The sequence below is a fragment of the Orcinus orca genome, chromosome 7, assembly GCF_937001465.1.
Source record: "Orcinus orca chromosome 7, mOrcOrc1.1, whole genome shotgun sequence".
In the NCBI taxonomy this organism is placed as follows: Eukaryota; Metazoa; Chordata; class Mammalia; order Artiodactyla; family Delphinidae; genus Orcinus; species Orcinus orca.
In genome coordinates this window covers 48574008-48587834 of record NC_064565.1, presented here as the reverse complement: position 1 = coordinate 48587834, position 13827 = coordinate 48574008, and the positions used below count along the sequence as shown (strand labels likewise).

The window sequence follows — 13827 nt, the reverse complement described above, 5'->3', positions numbered from 1 at the left end:
AAGAATCCTTGCATCCCTAGGATAAATCGCACTTGATCATGCTGTACAGTCTTTTTTTTTTTTTTGTGGTACGCGGGCCTCTCACCGTTGTGGCCTCTCCCGTTGCGGGGCACAGGCACCGGAAGCGCAGGCTCAGCGGCTATGGCTCACGGGCCCAGCCGCTCCCTGGCATGTGGGATTTTCGCCGACCGGGGCACGAACCCGTGTCCCCTGCATCGGCAAGCGGATTCTCAACCACTGCGCCACCAGGGAAGCTCCTGTACAGTCTTTTTAATGTGCTGTTGGATTCTGTTTGCTAGTGTTTTGTTGAAGATTTTTACATCTATATTCATCAGTGATGTTGGTCTGTAATTTTCTTTTTTTGTAGTATCTTTGTCTGGTTTTGATATCAGGCTGATGGTGGCCTCATAGAATGAGTTTGGGAGTGTTCCATCCTCTGCAGTTTTTTGGAAGAGTTTGAGAAGGGCGGGTGTTACCTCTTCTCTAAATATTTCATAGAATTCCCCTGTGAAGCCATCTGGTCCTGGACTTTTGTTTGTTGGAAGATTTTTCATTATGGTTTCAATTTCATTACCTGTGATTGGTCTGTTTATATTTTCTCATTCTTCCTGGTTCAATATTGGAAGGTTGTACTTTTCCAAGAATTAGTCCATTTCTTCCAGGTTGTCCATTTTATTGGCATATAGCTGCTTATAGTAGTCTCTTATGATCTTTTGTATTTCTGTGGTGTCAGTTGTAATCTCTCCTTTTTCAGTTCTAATTTTATTGATTTGCGTCCTCTCTCTTTTTCTTGCTGAGTCTGGCTAAAGGTTTATCAATTCTGTTTATCTTCTCAAACAACTTACAGTTTTATTGATCTTTGTTATTGTTTTCTTTGTTTCTGTTTCATTTATTTCTGCTTTGATCTTTATTTCTTCTACTAACTTTGGGTTTTGTTTGTTCTGCTTTCTCTAGTTCCTTTAGATGTACGGTTAGATTGTTTGAGATTTTTCTTGTTTTTTGAGGTAGGATTGTATTGCTATAAACTTCCATCTTAGAAGTGCTTTTGCTGCATCCCATAGGTTTTGTATCATCGTGGTTTTTTTGTCATTTGTTTGTAGGTATTTTTTTTATTTCTTCAGTAATCTATGGTTATTTAGCAGCACACTATTTAGCCTCCTTGTATTTATGTTTTTTTTACAGGTTTTTCTTTTGTGTGTATAATTGATTTCTAATCTCATAGTGTTGTGGTTGGAAAAGATACTTGATATGATTTGTGACCCAAGATGTGATCTATTCTGGGGAACTTTTCATGTGCACTTGAGAAGAAAGTGTACTCTAATGCTTTTGGGTGGTATGTCCTGAAAATATTAATTACGTCTACCTGGTCTATTGTGTCATTTAAAGCTTGTGTTTCCTTATTTATTTTCTGCCTGGTTGATCTGTCTGTTGGTATAAGTAGGGTGTTAAAGTCCCCCACTATTATTGTGTTACTGCGAATTTCTCCTTTTAAGGCTGTTGGTATTTGCCTTATGTATTGAGGTGCTCCTACGTTGGGTGCATAAATATTTATAATTGTTATGTTTTCTTGGATTGATCCCTTGATCATTATATAGTGTTCTTCCTTACTTCTTGTAACAGTCTTTATTTTAAAGTCTATTTTATCTGATATGAGTATTGCTACTCCAGCTTTCTTTCGATTTCCATTTGCATGGGATATCTTTTTCCACCCCCTCACTTTCAGTCTGTATGTGTTCCTAGGTCTGAAGTGCGTTTCTTTTTTTTTTAACATCTTTAGTGGAGTATAATTGCTTTACAATGGTGTTTTAGTTTCTGGTTTATAACAAAGTGAATCAGTTATACATATACATATGTTCCCATATCTCTGAAGTGTGTTTCTTGTAGACGGCATATATATGGGTCTTGTTTTTGTATCCATTCAGCCAGTCTGTCTTTTGGTTGGAGCATTTAATCCATTTACATTCAAGGTGATTATCGATATGTATGTTCCTATTACCATTTTCTTAATTGACTTGGGTTTGTTTTTGTGGGTCTTTTTCTTCTCTTGTGTTTCCCACTTAGAGAAGTTCCTTTAGCATTTGTTGTAAGGCAGGTTTGGTAGTCCTGAATTCTCATAGCTTTTGCTTGTCTGTAAAGCTTTTGGTTTTTCCGTCGAATCTGAATGATATCCTTGCTGGGTAGAGTAATCTTGGTTGTAGGTTTTTCCCTTTCATCATTTAAAATATATCCTGCCACTCCCTTCTGGCCTTTAAAGTTTCTGCTGAGAAATCAGCTGATGTCCTTATGGGATTCCCTTGTGTGTTATTTTTTGCTTTTCCCTTGCTACTTTTAATATTTTTTTAATTTAATTTTTGCTAGTTTGATTAACATGTCTTGGAGTTTTTCTCCTTGGCTTTATCCTGTATGGGACTCTCTGCGCTTTCTGGACTTAAGTGGTTATTTCCCTTCTGGTGTTAGGGAAGTTTTCAACTGTGATGTCTTCAAATATTTTCTCAGACCCTTTCTGTTTCTCTTTTACTTCTGGGACCCCTATTATTCAAATGTTGGTGTGTTTAATGTTGTCCCAGAGGTCTCTGAGACTGTCCTTACTTCTATTCATTCTTTTTTTTTTTATTCTGCTCCATGGCAGTTATTTCTACCATTTTATCTTCCAGCTCACTTATCCTTTCTTCTGCCTCAGTTATTCTGCTATTGATTCCTTCTAGAGTATTTTTAATTTCAGTTATTGTGTTGTTCCTCACTGTTTGCTCTTTAGTTCTTCTAGGTCCTTGTTAAACGTTTCTTGTATTTTCTCCATTCTGTTTCCGAGATTTTGGATCATCTTTACTGTCCTTACTCTTAATTCTTTTTCAAGTAAGTTGGCTATTTCATCTTCATTTATTTGGTGTTGTAGGTTTTTACTTTGCTCCTTTGTCTGTAACACTGTTTTGTTGTTTTTTTTTTTTTTTTTTGATGAGTGGGATTGTGTTCCTGTTTTACTGGTTGTTTGACCTGAGGCGTCCAGCACTGGAGTTTGCAGGTGGTTGGGTAGAGCTGATCTTGGTGGTGAGATGAGCACCTCTGGGAGGCCTCACTCTGATTAATATTCCCTGAAGTTCTCTGTTAGTCCAGTGATTTGGACTCAGTGCTCCCACCACAGGAGCTCAGGCCCAACCTCCAGCTGGGAACCAAGATCCCGCAAGCTGTGCGGTTCAGCAAAAAATAAGAAAAAAAGGAGTAGTACAATAACAAAGAATAAATAATAAAATAAATTTAGAAAGATAAAAAATGCATTAGGAAAATAAAAATATAATTGAAACAACTGCAACAAGGTAAAAGAAAACCACAACAGAAAAAAAGAGAAAAAAAAGGGTAGGGGGAAGAAGCCAAAAGGAACGAACAATAACAAAGTATAAAGAATAAAATAAAATTGGAAAAATAAAAGATTAGAAAAAATAAAAATACAAAGGAGTCAACAACAAGGTAAAAGTGAATGCCAACCTAAAAGAAGAAAAAAAAAAGCCTTGGCTATTGGGGGCGGAGCTTATGCAGGGGTGGAACTTAGGTAGGGGTGGGGCTTAGGCTGTGGTGAGACCTGTGGGGGGGTGGTTATGTTTAAGCATGGGGCGGGGCTTAGGCTCAAGACCGACACAGCTGTCAGAGGCCTTGGGGGCGAGGCCTAGGCTTAGGACCTGCGCAGAAGGGGAGAGGCAGCACATCCAGAGGGCCTCCGGAGTGTGGAGTTCCAGAGTTTGGAGGTAGGGCCCTATGTGAGGGTGTGTGGGTGGGGTTTAGGCCCAGCTCATTGGAGGGGGTCTCAGGTGGTGTCTCTGAGTGTAGATGTAGGGCCCTAGGTGAGGGTGTAGGGCTGGGGCTTGGGCTCTGCGCAGCAGAAGGGAGGGTCTGAGGGCAGAGGATTATGCCCACAAGGGCAGCAGGCTCCCCGGTGCCCAAATGGGCAGGCAAAGCGCTGGCCGCATTCCTTTCCATTCTTCTGCCCCCAACAGTCTCCCCCATCACTGCTGGACCCCAACCATGGGTGGGTCCCGCTGGGTGTAGGAACTCTTCCCCTCCCCCAGCCGCCCCTCAGGGGTGCTGGTCCCAGAGGTCTGGCCTTTACTTTTGCTCCCCCTTCCCTCCCTCCCACTCTCTCAGGACCTGCGTGGCTAGAGGGGGCCTAGGTGGACAGAGGATCAGGACCGGGATCTCTGTAGGCTCCCAGGGGGCCCAGTTGGGCAGGGGAAACCCTGGACATGCTCCCTTTTGATCCTCTGCCCTCCTAATTGTCCCCCCCTTCCCCCTTCTGGGCGTGGGATCCCTTCCCCTCCCCCAGCCACCCCTCAGGGGTGCCGGTCCCATCCCGCCTCCACTTCTCCTCCCCCATCACTGCCCCCCACACACACCTCACGTCCTACCCGGTCACTGGGGGTTCCTCTCATCCCCTTAGGTGTCCATGGTCCCCCACTGGTCCCTGGTAGGTGCTCTAGTTGTGCAGAGATGCAAATTCCTTGTCCTCCTAGTCTGCCATCTTGACTCCGCCCTGTCTTGCAGTCTTAATGTGAATGTTTCTGTAGAATAAATTACCTAAACTGCAGTTAGTGAAGGATACTGACAAATTGTCCTCTCAACATTATATGGGGTCCCTATTTCCCATATCCTTGCCTCTACTGGGTGTTAGGAATCTTAATCTTTCTCATTCTAATAAGTGAGAAGTAATCTCACTTTGCATTTTTTTGTATAATATTGAGTTTGAGCGCTTTTAAATGTTTTTAACCACTTATAATTCCTTATGTGACTCTCTTATTCATCAGCATTTAATTCAAATTTAATTTCATTATTTTTAGTTATTATTTAGTAAGAAACATACTTATGGGAGCCACTATGATCTAGTAGTTGAGCATATGCACTGAAGAACCAGACTGCCTGGGTCTAAATCTGTTTCATTACTTATTAGCTGAGTTACCTTGTGGGAGGTTATATAATCTTGCTGTGTCTCATTTTCCTTATGTACAAAATGGGATACTAGTACTTAACCTCATGGGATTCTTATAAGAATCAAATGAGTTAATGCATGTTAGGTACTTAAAAGAGCACCACTCAATAAATGGCAGTAAACTCGTTTAATTTCAGGCTATGAAATTTTCTCTGAGCATGGCAATGGCTGTATATTTTTGGCTTTGGTATGTTATATCAGGACCCTTATTTGCAACTGAAAGTAACTCAACTTGAATTAGGTTAAGCAGAAATGGTAGTTATTAATAGTTACTGTAAGTGAGTCTCAGGAAAAACTGGCACCAGAGACTTGAGTGTTGTTGGGGTACTGTTTCTTATCTGCTCCAAGGCTTCTGAATAGCCACCTTCTGTGATACTCAGTGTGCCTTTTCCATGTGTTAGAAAAACATGAACACCTGTAGGTCCCAAATTTTACATTTTACAGTTTCACCCACCAGAAAGGGACCATTCTGACATTTCTCTCTAGTGCCAACTCCAAAAATCCCAGAGGCTCCCAACCTGATCCAGGAGCCTACCCCAGTGCTAGTCTCTGCAGGCATGAGGTGCCGTGCTGAGATTTGTCTGACCATGGAGAGTAGAATTATATATAAATGGAGCAATGTCATAAGGAGGATAGTGGTGGAAGGGACAGTTTCCAGAAAAGGGGTACTGACCAAATAATAAATATTCACTACCTAGATTTTGCCATATTTTCCATATCTTCAATTTCTAAGTAATATATACTTTCAGCTTACATTTCTACTTTTACCCAAAGGTCGGTAGAAAAACTGTTTTAAACTTTGCAAATTGTTTGATTAGATTTGAGGTTGTGTTTTGGGAAAGGGGTGTCTAGTTTTGTTGCATGGAATCAAATGTGAAACTGTATTTCTTTGGGGAGTTAGAGATTTTCCTTGTATGTTTGTTATAAAATTTATATGGTTAATTTTTTATAAAGTTTCGATGGATATTTGAAGGAAAAGTATTTCTTCTCTTCGGTTCCAAAATTATTTTTTGCAACATTATTGATATATTACAGTATATCAATATATAGATAGATATAGATATCAAATTGATAATTGTCTAATTCAGATCCTCTGTGTCATTGCTATCCAGTAGAACTTTTTGTGATGATGGAAGTGTTCTTTGTACTGACCATTGTAGTAACATTAGGCACATGTGGTTATTGAGCACTTGAAATGTGGCTACTGTTACTGGGGATATGAATATTTTACTTAATTGTGATTGATTTAAATTCAAATAGCCACTTGTGGCTACTGTATTGGACAGTACAGCTCCATAATCTATTTTTTTGGATAAAATTTATTGAGGTATAATTTAAATAATATCTCTTCATTTTAAGTATACAGTGTGATGAGTTTTTGAAACGTGTATACCTGTGCATCCACCATCATGATCAAGGTATAAATGTTATTATCATCCCAGAAAGTTATTTTATCCCCTTTACAGTCAATATTTTTCCACCCCTGGCCTTATGTAACCACTGATCTACTTTTTGGCACTCTAGACCATATTTGCCTTTCTAGAATTTGATATAAATGGAATCCTTCAGTATATACTTTTTGTATCTGGCTTTTTTCACTCAGCAGAATGCTTAGGATTCATTTATATTATTGCACATATCAGTAATTCATTGCTTTGAATTGTTGAGTAGTGTTCCATTACATGGATATACCATAGTATATTTATCCATTAACTGTTAATGAACTTCTGGGCTTCTCCAGTTTATGGCTATTATGAATGAAGCTACTGTAACATTCATGTACATGTACATGTCTTTGTCTGGACATGGTTCCTTTCTCTTGGTTAGTTAGGAGTGAAATTTCTGTGTTGTATAGTAAATGAATGTTTAACTTTCGAGAGAGACTGCCAAACTGTTTCTCAGAGCAGTTGCACCATTTAAGTTCCCAACTGAAAATTCCAGTTTCTCCACATACTTGCCAACATTTGGTATTGTTAGTCTTTTAATTTTTGCCATTCTGGTGGGTGTGAAGTGGTATCTCATTGTACCTGTAATTTGCATTTTTCTGATTAGTAGTGTTGTTGAGATTTTATCCTGTTTTCTTCTAGATGTTTTATAGTTGTATATTTTATGTTTAGGTCTATGATTTATTTCAAGTTAATGTTTGTGTACTTTGCAAGATAAGAGTAAGCTTTTCTTCTTTTCCTAAATGGGAATTCAATTGTTCCAACAGCATTAATTGAGAAATCTTTTCCCATTGAGTTATTTTAGCAACTTTGTTGAAAATCACTTGACTGTATTACTGGTCTGTTTATAGATTTTCTGTGACCTGTTGATCTTTATGTCTGTCCTTGTGCCGGTTACATCAGTGCCTTGATTACTGTAGCTTTATCTTGAAGTAGGTCTTTTTTTTTTTCTTAATTAAATTTTCGGCTGCGTTGGTTCTTTGTTGCTGCATGCAGGCTTTCTTTAGCTGTGGCGAGCAGAGGCTACTCTTTGTTGCAGTGCGCGGACTTCTCATTGTGGTGGCTTCTCTTGTTGCAGAGCATGGGCTCTAGGCGCACGGGCTTCAGTAGTTGTGGCACACAGGCTCAGTAGTTGTGGCTCGTGGGCTCTAGAGCTCAGGGTTAGCAGTTGTGGCGCATGGGCTTAATTGCTCTGCGGCATGTGGGATCTTCCTGGACCAGGGCTTGAACCCATATTCTTAACCACTGTGCCACCAGGGAGGCCCTTGAAATAAGTGTTGAAATCAGGTAGTATAAGTCATATTAGTTCTTTTTTTTAGCATCTTTATTGGAGTATAATTGCTTTACAATGGTGTGTTAGTGTCTGCTGTATAACAAAGTGAATCAGCTATATGTATACATATATTCCCATATCTCCTCCCTCTTGCATCTCCCTCCCACCCTCCCTATCGCACCCCTCCAGTTGGACACAAAGCACCGAGCTGATCTCCCTGTGCTATGCAGCTGCTTCCCACTAGCTATCTATTTTACATTTGGTAGTGTATATATGTCCATGCCACTCTCTCTCACTTCGTCCCAGCTTAACCTCCCCCCACCATGTCCTCAAGTCCATTCTCTACATCTGCATCTTTATTCCTGTCCCGCCCGTAGGTTCTTCAGAACCATTTTTTTTGTTTTTTAGATTCCATATATATGTGTTAGCATATGGTGTTTGTTTTTCTCTTTCTGACTTACTTCACTCTGTGTGATAGTCTCTAGGTCCATCCACCTCACTACAAATAACTCAATTTCATTTCTTTTTATGACTCAGTAATATCCCATTGTATATATATGCCACACCTTCTTTATCCATTCATCTGTCAGTGGACACTTAGGTTGCTTCCATGTCCTGGCTGTTGTAAATAGAGCTGCAGTGAACATTGTGGTACGTGACTCTTTTTGAATTATGGTTTTCTTGGGTATATGCCCAGTAGTGGGATTGCTGGGTAGTATGGTAGTTCTATTTTTAGTTTTTTAAGGAACCTCCATACTGTTCTCCATAGTGGCTGTATCAATTTACAGTCCTATCAGCAGTGCAAGAGGGTTCCCTTTTCTCCACACCCTCTCCAGCATTTATTGTTTGTAGACTTTTTGATGATGGCCATTCTGACCAGTGTGAGGTGATACCTCATTGTGGTCTTGATTTGCATTTCTCTTAACGATTAGTAATGCTGAGCATCCTTTCATGTGTTTGTTGGCCATCTGTATATCTTCTTTGGATAAATGTCTATTTAGGTCTTCTGCCCATTTTTGGATTGGGTTGTTTGTTTTTTTTGATATTAAGCTGCATGAGCCGCTTGTATATTTTGGAGATTAATCCTTTGTCAGTTGCTTCATTTGTAAATATTTTCTCCCATTCTGAGGGTTGTCTTTTGGTCTTGTTTATGGTTTCCTTTGCTGTGCAAAAGCTTTTGAGTTTCATTAGGTTCCACTTGTTTATTTTTATATCCATTTCTCTAGGAGGTGGGTCAGAAAGGATCTTGTTGTGATTTATGTCATAGGGTGTTCTGCCTATGGTTTCTTCTAAGAGTTTGATAGTGTCTGGCCTTACATTTAGGTCTTTAATCCATTTTGAGCTTATTTTTGTGTATGGTGTTAGGGAGTGTTCTAATTTCATTCTTTTACATGTAGCTGTCCATTTTTCCCAGCACCACTTATTGAAGAGGCTGTCTTTTCTCCACTGTATATTTTTGTCTCCTTTACATATTAGTTCTTTTTCAAAACTGTTTTAGTTATTCTTGGTCTTTAGCATATTTCTATATAGACGTTAGAATTACTTTCTCAGTTTTTATGGAATAGTGTGCCAGATGTTTTTCTGTGTGTGTGTGTGTTAAAAAATAAATAACACTACTGTACACTTAAAAATGGTTAAGAAGGTCAGTTTTAACAGTATGCACATTGTTCTGTGACAGATCTCTAGAACTTTTTCATTTTGCAAAACTGAAATTCTCTATTCATTGAACAATTCTCCTGTTCCTCCTCTCCCCAGCCCCTGGTAACCACAGTCTACTTTCTGTTTCTATAGTTTACATACCTCATATAAGTGGAATCATACAGTATTTGTTTTTTTGTGGCTGGCTTATTACATTCAGCATAATGTCTTAAAGGTTCATTAAGGTTGCTACAAATGGCAGGATTTCCCTTCTATTAAGGCTGGATAATATTCTATTGTATGAGTATACCCTATCTTGTTTATCCATTCATCCATTGTTGGACACTTGGGTTGCTTCTCCCTCTTGGCAGTTGTCAGTAATGATGCTGGGAATATGGGTGTGCAGATAGCTCTTTGAGATTATGTTTTCAATTCCTTCGGGTATATACCCAGAAGTGGAATTGCTGGATCACATTGTAATTCTATTTTTAATTTTTTTGACGAGCCTCCATACTGTCTTTTATAGTGGTGGCACCATTTTACATTACTGCCAACAATGCACAAGGGTTCTTATTTTTCTGCATTCTCACCAACACTAGTTATTTTCTGGTTTCTGTTTTGTTTTGTTTTGATAGTGACTATCCTAATGGGTGTGAGGTGATTTCTCATTGTAGTTCTGATTTGCATTTTCCTAATGATTTGTGATGTTGAGCACCTTTTCATATGCTTGTTGGCCATTTGTACATCTTCTTTGGAGAAATGTCTATTCAAGACATTTGCACATTTAAAAAATGAGGTTGTTTATTTTTTTTGTTGAGCCCTAGGAATGCTTTATATGTTTTAGGTATTAACTTACCATATATATGGTTTGCAGATATTTCTCTGTAGGTTGCCTTTCCACTCTGTTGATTGTTTCCTTTGCTGCGGAGAAGTTTTTAAGTTTGATGTACAGTCAGCCCTCTGTATCCACAGCTTCCCCCCAAATTCCAGGAAGTTTCAAAAAGCAAATCTTGAATTTTCTGCACGCTGACATCTATTTAAATAGCATTTACATTCTACTGGGTATTATAAGTAATCTAGAGATGATTTAAAGTATATGGGAGGGGAGATTGGTTCAAGATGGTGGAGTAGAAGGATGTGTGCTCACTCCCTCTTATGACAGCACTGGAATCACAACTAACTGCTGAACAGTAATCGACAGGAAGACACCGGAACTCACCAAAAAAGATACATCACATCCAAAGACAAAGGAGAAGCTGCAATGAGACGGTAGGAGGGGTGCAATCACAATAAATTCAAATCCCATAAACCGCTGGGTAGGTGACTCAAAAACTGGAGAACAATTATACCACAGAGGTCCATCCACTGGAGTGAAGGTTCTGAGCCCCATGTCAGGCTTCCCAACTGGGGGTCTGGCACAGGAGGAGGAATTCCCAGAGAATCAGACTTTGAAGGCTAGCGGGATTTGATTGCAGGACTTTGACAGGACTGGGGGAAACAGAGACTTCACTCTTGAAGGGCACACACAGGGTAGTGTGCACATCAGGACCCAGGTGGAAGGAGCAGTGACCCCACAGGAGACTAAGCCAGGCCTGCATGCTGTTGTTGGAGGGTCCCTTGCAGAGGCAGGGGGTGGCTGTGGCCCACTGCGGGGACAAGGACACTGGCAGCAGAAGTTCTGGGAAGTACTCCATTAGCCCCACCAAAGAGCCCATAGCCTCCAGTGCTGGGTTGCCTCAGGCCAAACAACCAACAGGGGGGGAACTCAGCCCCACCCATCAGCAGACAAGCAGATTAAAGTTTTACTGAGCTTTGCCCACCAGAGCAACACCCAACTATACCCACCACCAGTCCGTCCCATCAGGAAGCTTACACAAGCCTCTTAGATAGCCTCATCCAACAGAGGGCAGACAGAAGAAGCAAGAACTACAACAATCCTGCAGTCTGTGGAACGAAATCCCCTTTCACAGAAAGATAGACAAAATGAAAAGGCAGAGGACTATGTACCAGATGAAGGAACAACATAAAACCCCAGAAGAACAACTAAATGAAGTGGAGATAGGCAACCTTCCAGAAAAAGAATTAAGAATAATGATAGTGAAGATCCAGGACCTCGGAAAAAGAATGGAGGCAAAGATCAAGAAGATGTAAGAAATATTTAACAAAGACCTAGAAGAACTGAAGAATAAACACCTAGAAAAATTAAAGAACAAACAAACAGAGATGAACAATACAATAACTGAAATGAAAAATACACTAGAAGGAATCAATCGCAGAATAACTGAGGCAGAAGAACGGATAAGTGACCTGGAAGACAGAATGGTGGGATTCACTGCTGTGGAACATAATAAAGAAAAAAGAATGAAAAGAAATCAACACAGCCAAAGAGATCTCTGGGATATTAAACGCACCAACATTTGCATTATAGGGGTGCCAGAAGGAGAAGAGAGAGAGAAAGGACCTGAGAAAAGATTTGAAGAGATTATAGTTGAAAACCTCCCTAACATGGAAAAGGAAATAGCCACCCAAGTCCAGGAAGCACAGAGAGTCCCAGGCAGCATAAACCCAAGGAGAAACACACTGAGACACATAGTAATCAAACTGACAAAAAATAAAGAAAAATTACTAAAAGCAACAAGGGAAAAATGACAAGTAACATGCAAGGGAACTCTAAGGTTAATAGCTGATTTCTCAGCAGAAACTCTACAAGCCAGAAGGGAGTGACACGATATATTTAAAGTGATGAAAGGGAACAACCTACAACCAAGATTACTCTACCCAGCAAGGATCTCATTCAGATTCGATGGAGAAATCAAAACCTTTACAGACAAGGAAAAGCTAAGAGAATTCAGCACCACCAAACCAGCTCTACAGCAGATGCTAAAGGAACTTCTGGAAACACAAGAGAAGAAAAGAATCTAGGAAAACAAACCCAAAACTGTTGAGAAAATGGTGATAGGAACATATGTATTGATAATTACTTTAAACGTGAATGGATTAAATGCTCCAACCAAAAGACACAGTCTTGCTGAATGGATACAAAAACAAGACCCGTATATATGCTATCTACAAGAGACCCACTTCAGACCTAGGGACACATATAGACTGAAAGTGAAGGGATGGAAAAATATATTCCATGCAAATGGAAATCAGGAGAAAGCTGGAGTAGCAATACTCGTATCAGATAAAATAGGCTTTAAAGATGTTACAAGAGACAAGGAAGGACACTACATAATGATCAAGGGATCAATCCAAGAAGAAGATATAACAATTATAAATATATATGCACCCAACATAAGAGCACCTCAGTGCATAAGGCAGGTGCTAACAGCTATCAAGGAGGAAATCTACAGTAACACAATACTAGTGGGGGACTTTAACACCTCACTTACAACAATGGACAGATCATCCAGCCATAAAATTAATAAGGGAACCCTAAATTTAAATGACACAACAGACCAGATAGATTTAATTGATATATATAGGACATTCCATCCAAAAACAGCAGATTACACTTTCTTCTCAAGTGCACACAGAACATTCTCCAGGATAGGTCACATCTTGGGTCAAAAATCAAGCCACAGTAAATTTAAGAAAATTGAAATCATATCAAGCATCTTTTCCGACCACAATGCTATGAGATTAGAATTCAATTACAGGGGAAAAAAACCGTAAAAAACACAAACACGTGGAGGCTAAACAATACGTTACTAAATAACCAAGAAATCACTGAAGAAATCAAAGAGGAAATCAGAAAATACCTAGAGATAAATGACAACAGAAACGCGATGATCCAAAGCCTATGGGATGCAGCAAAAGCAGTTCTAAGAAGCAAGTGTATAGCAATACAAGCTTACCTCAAGAAACAAGAAAAATCTCAAATAAACAATCTAACCTTACACCGAAAGGAACTAGAGAAAGAAAAAACAAAACCTAAAGTTAGTAGAAGGAAAAAATCATAAAGATCAGAGCAGAAATAAATGAAGTAGAAACAAAGAATAGCAATGATCAGTAAAACTAAAAGTTGGTTCTTTGAGAAGATAAAATTGATAAAGCATTAGCCAGACTCATCAAGAAAAAGAGAGAGAGGACTCAATAAAATTAGAAATGAAAAAGGAGAAGTTAGACACCACAGAAATACAAAATATCCTAAGAGACTACTACAAGCAGCTCTATGCCAATAAAATGGACAACCTGGAAGAAATGGACAAATTCTTAGAAAGGTATAACCTTCCAAGACTGAACCAGGAAGAAATAGAAAATATGAACAGACCAATCACAAGTAATGAAATTGAAACTGTGACTAAAAATATTCCAACAAACAAAAGTTCAGCACCAGATGGCTTCACAGGTGTATTCTATCAAACATTTAGAGAAGACCTAACACCCATCCTTCTCAAACTTTTCCAAAAAATTGCAGAGGAAGGAACATTCCAAAACTCATTCTATGAGGCCACCATCACCCTGATATCAAAACGAGACAAAGATACTACAAAAAA

The 13827-nt window shown here is 39.4% G+C and overlaps 1 protein-coding gene and 1 long non-coding RNA gene across 13 annotated transcripts in view; one reads left to right on the top strand and one right to left on the bottom strand.

Annotated features, from left to right (window-relative positions):
* Positions 1–13827, bottom strand: part of LOC125964950 (uncharacterized) — a 340974-nt gene that overhangs the window by 28608 nt on the left and 298539 nt on the right. Inside the window, exon 1 of one of the 2 annotated variants that reach the window (XR_007478281.1) lies at positions 8440–8477. The exons of the other annotated variant lie outside the window; for it this stretch is intronic. This is a non-coding gene — a long non-coding RNA (uncharacterized LOC125964950). Of the gene's footprint in view, positions 1–8439; positions 8478–13827 lie in introns of those variants that run through there. 2 annotated transcript variants of the gene reach the window in all.
* The window catches only part of WDSUB1 (WD repeat, sterile alpha motif and U-box domain containing 1), a 76745-nt gene that overhangs the window by 44113 nt on the left and 18805 nt on the right, over positions 1–13827 (top strand). The window lies entirely within an intron of this gene.